General features: G+C 33.9%; 2 non-coding genes across 2 annotated transcripts; both read left to right on the top strand.

Annotated features, from left to right (window-relative positions):
* Positions 1-3833: 3833 nt before the first annotated feature.
* LOC129230788 (U1 spliceosomal RNA) lies at positions 3834-3995 on the top strand. The gene has a single exon (XR_008581190.1). It is a non-coding gene; the product is annotated as a U1 spliceosomal RNA (small nuclear RNA).
* A 636-nt stretch (positions 3996-4631) lies between these two features.
* LOC129230802 (U1 spliceosomal RNA) lies at positions 4632-4792 on the top strand. Its single transcript, XR_008581203.1, has one exon. It is a non-coding gene; the product is annotated as a U1 spliceosomal RNA (small nuclear RNA).
* Positions 4793-5064: the final 272 nt, after the last annotated feature.

Raw genomic sequence — 5064 nt, 5'->3', positions numbered from 1 at the left:
AAAATACACGGTATTACTTAGAAACATTTTCATAATGATTAAACCAAGAGGATATTAATACATAATTTGTACTTTTTTCTATCAACGAAGAATAAATGAATAAACGATTTAAAATAATTAATAATAAAGTTGGGAATTTAGACATATTTTTTTTTCCAACTATTTCTTTATATTGCAAAAGAAATAGTTCTCAAAAAGATGAAAATATAATGCGATACGTTACAAATCTGTAAAAAAAAACTGGGAATTGTGTAAAAGGAAAATTGATAAGTTCTTTTCTTCTATAAATTCTTTTCTAACGATCAAAAAAAAAAAAAAAAAAAAAAAAAATCTGTGATTCAAAAATTAGTATCTACCTCATAATTATAGCTAAAAGCCAAATTAAGAGGGTTTTTTTTTAAATGTTTTTGAAAAAAAAAAATTTTAATAAATATTATGAAGACAACACAATACTTACAAAATATCTGCTGAATATTTGAGAAAGAAAACCTAAAACTTCCCTGCAGAAAAGAGATAAACATTCAAAAACAATATTGTGAATGTGAAAACCCTTGTTTTCGTTTTACTTTAATTTTCGCTAGCTCATCATTATCGCGAAAATTTAAGTCACGCGAAATATTTAAACTTTCTGTTCTATTCACATACAATTCACTAAATTTTTTATCTCGCAAAGTCACCGATACGTTCATTTTCGCAAAAATTACGACTCGTGTAACTGTTTTTACAGAAGGTAAATGGTTAATAAATTGAAATAAATCTGCATTTGTTTAAAAAGTACTGTGTTACTGTGTTAAATAATCCTACATTCTCGATGAAAAATACTAAAATTTTTAATTATACAATTAAAATTTTAATTAACAAATTATCTGTTAATTATTTCTCTTATTAAGCGAAACAAACAAAAAACGAAGGAAAAGAAAAACATATCTCCGAGCGCTCCGAGCGATGGAAGTTTCCTCCCTCTCCTTCTACGTCATCTCACGTCAGCCCGAGTCTTGGCAATAATGGTTGCCGAAAAGGAGCCAAATTTTTATTCTTTTACTAAATAAAAGTAAAGAATTGTTTTGTTTAATGATGTATATATTCAGCAGACCGACAACGTGATGTGGTTAAAAACCGGTCATTTGATAACAAGAAAGCAAATGGGTTATTTTTAAATATTTTTTAAAGCTTGCGAGCTTCCTCGTAGACTCCAATGCTAAGACCATCTCCTAAGCCTAACGAGGGGAACATTGGCGAGATTCGAAGGTTACACTCTACCCCAATCCGATTCGACCCCATCCGCTCTCCAGGGTCTTTTACACCTTTTTAGGGGAAATCTTTGTTAATTTCGATGCAAACTCAAGTGGTGTTATAATTTGGCGGGCACTTGGCAATATATCGCCAGTCTTTTGGTCGCCAACTTGGCGACAAATTTGGCGATTTTTTTTTAAAATCTGGTTTCAATGTGGCCATTGTTTGTGATATTTAGAGAGTAAACTATTGAATCACATTAAAATTGCCAATAATGGGGCAAGAAAGGAATGGAAGGAATATAAGGAAGGAAGGAAATACGGAAGACGTGATGCACACATCAGCTCGTTTTTTTTTCTTGGTCAGAAATGTCATTTTTTCTCTTTGAACTAAAAATACCACTGCCCCTCCCCCCTCCACACTTGTTTTTTAATTTAAAAATAAAAAAAGCTATGATTTTCTGCATTGTAGTAAATTACATCATTTTTGTTGTGTCAATGGAGGTCCTCTGGATCAGGCTGCGCCTGGGGCCTCACAATCTCATGATCCGCCACTGGGGGGTGGGAGGTGATTTCAGTCGGCGAAACTTGAGGTACACACATAAGCATCAAATGCAAAGACATAACATATGTATATATGGTTAGAAAAAATATATAAATCTTATTTTTTATTGAGTAACATAAAAATTTCATTGATCACTGTTTTGGAAGGAAAAATAGTTAAGCGAAGTATAGTTTCAAAAATGGTTATTTGCTTCGGTCGCATGAAAGACTAAATAAACTAGAGTTAAATAAAAATAATGATACAAAGTGTCATTCTACACTTTTAAGATGATTGCAGGACACTCTGAACGCAAAAATTTCAGTTCCGGTTAAGTTGCAAAAAGATAGTCTCAACACACAAATGCTGAAAATATAACGAGAGATAGAAACAATTAAAATCAAAAACAAAATGATCAAAAAAAAAAAAAAAATAACGGGGGAAATAAGCATACAAAACAAAACAGAGAGATTAAATAGATAAATACAACAGGGGAGAGGGGCAAAATGATCAACTAAATGCATCTCAACAAATGTTTTTTTACCCTAATGACTTCTGTCCGATTTTACTCTTTTGCAATATATTATTCCTAAATTTCATAAAATTTTTGTGCACAATCTCAGGAAACTTTGCAACATTATTTTTTCAATTACTTCTTTCACAGCTTCAATTTTTCATGTCACGAAAAAAAAAATTTATTATGTGTGAAACTCTTTTACAGCTCTTGTAATTTTTCTTCTCTTGACTAGTAATCATGATCAAAAATTAAGTTTCATGACCTTAAATTAAGTTACCACCAATCTATTTTAGGAAAATGCAGAAAAATTTTTGTGAAATTTATCAAGCTCGAAAAAAATAGTTTATTTTAGTTATAGAATGCGTAATATTAAAAATGTAAATTTAAAATAAAAATTGCGTAGGTTTTTAAATTTTGCTTCAATTTTATTATTAATCTATTATTCTTAAATCTATGATCTAAAAAAAAATTATCATTAAAACATCATGTAAAATATTATGCTAAAACACTTTTCAAAAACAATCTTTTTTTGCTCCTAAATATTGCATATTTCATAGCATTCCTTTGAGTTATAAATAGAACTACTTCAGTAGCGTTGCAAATTTCTTTGCAAAACACAACCAACTCGAATAGGTGGAAGTTTTGAGCAATTTTTTTGCGTGAAATATTTTTTTGATGAACATTTCTGAGGAAAGTATTATCAAACATTAATTCATTACAAGTAGTTAATTTTTATACATTTCTACAAACATTGCAGTGAATGCGAATTTATTGGATCAATCCCCTTCAGCTTTAGTACTTTTGCAAAGTTTAAAAATTTTGGAAGGTAAAAGCCACCTGTCCTGTCTAAGAGACATTTCAGAAACGAAACAACTGGTTAAATTTTCTTAAAGGGGGCAAGGGAATGAGAACTTCCTTGCGTTTAGTGCTTTTTTCTTTGCAAAAATGTATACAAATTTCTTTTCCAGCTATTAATGAAAAACTTATTAAAAATGTCAAATTTTAATATGTCTAACATGTACTGAAATCGCTTTCCATGGGGAAAATATTCTGCTAAACCATGGTGAAAATTTTTGAGCCCCCCCCCCCTAAAAATTTTGTATATGGGCGCCCGTGTGGCCCTTGCACAAGGATGACACGCAAAATCGGGAAGCGTTCCACCATTTTACGGTTTGGTTCGAATGAAGGATTTTGAGTATCGATCTCTCTTTTACAGTTTGGTTTGCATGAGGATTTTGTATTTGTCGTAACAAAGCAACTTATGATTGTGTTCTTCGCTTGTGTATGACTCGCTCAACTTCAAGCCCAGCAAAAGCAGATTGAAGTCCTCATAAGCAGTCTCGCAGCCCTAGCGAGCCCCCCCCCCCCCCCCCCCCCCCCCCCCCCCCCCCCATTTTTCTCGTGGTGTGCTTCGGCACTTTCACTTATATCCTACAGAACTACTACCTACCTGTTCAACATAGCAAGGCCAGGCCGATTTATGTACTACCAGTCGCCAGAATCCCTTGCAATGATACTAGCTAGAAACGACTTTTCTTCGTTCATACTTACTTGGCGTCGGGAATGCCTTGATCAAGGAGGGGGCTTCCCCAGTCAGAGGTCGTCCATTGCACTACGGGCGGCTGAAGACTGCCACTTCCGCAAATTGCGGTTGGTTGGGGCGCGCAATTTTTGGGTGTCGGGACTGCGTTCGCGCTGCTCCCGGTCTTTAGAAATTATTAAACTCAATGAGAGGTAGTAAGTTTGCAATGTTGTGTTGCATTTAAAGCAATAACATTTTATTGATTTTTTCATTTTAATCATAAGACAAGACGACATTTAAAAAAAAAAAAAATGGTTTGAGCAAACTTCTGTTTTTACGAGAATATGTAAGAAAGTGCCTTATTTTGTTGCACTTCTAAATTTACTGAAATTGAAAAGCATTTCTTGTTACTGCAACACCACGTAGACATGATGTTTCATTGCGTTTGTACTCCCAATATTGATTTTTTAACTATCAGAATGTTTAGCAACCTTTGGAAAAGGATATAATAATTTCTTTCAATCCTGGAGTCATTTTCTCTCTTACGCATCCGATGCATCATTACGTCTTGCTGACAAGCTGAAAAGAATTCGTTTTGAGAGTTCAATAAAACTGTTTAATTGGAAAGAATTTTCAACTAAAATTTTATTTTCGACAAGCAAAACCCAACGCTTGACAGAATACTTGATACGGTATTTATCATCACAATTTGTTTGAAGCAAGGAACGACATTTTGTCGACAGAACTAATTTTTTCTTTATAACCAGTTTATTTTGAGACGAAGAGCAGTATATAGATGTGTTCGTTACTTTCTCGAGCATACTTACCTGGCACTGGGGATGCCTTGATCAACAAGGAGGCTCCCCCGAGCAGAGGCCCTTCATTGCACTTGGAAGGGTTGACGCTCGCCACATCCGCAAATTGCGGTTGCTTGGGGTGCGTAATTTTTGGTAGCTGGGACTGCGTTCGCGCTGTCCCTCATGGTGAAACATTAGTGTGCGACGCAGAAGTATTATCTATGCCTGAAGGATCTAAAACGAGCTGTATGTGATCTAAGGTTTATTTTTTGGTTATCGCAAGGTATATTTTTTGTAATAAGTACCTTGAATTAGATCGTGACCGTTGTAAGCCACGATAAGATGTCTTAGTGTGCTCTGAGGATACAATATAGGGGTTCTCCGAAGTTTTAAAAGTTTTTATTTTCTGAAAGAACATGCTTAAAAACATGGAATTATCCATTTTTAAAATTATT

Source organism: Uloborus diversus, chromosome 9 (assembly GCF_026930045.1).
Source record: "Uloborus diversus isolate 005 chromosome 9, Udiv.v.3.1, whole genome shotgun sequence".
Lineage (NCBI taxonomy): Eukaryota > Metazoa > Arthropoda > Arachnida > Araneae > Uloboridae > Uloborus > Uloborus diversus.
The sequence above is the reverse complement of the archived record's forward strand: the minus strand, read 5'-3'. Positions and strand labels throughout refer to the sequence as shown.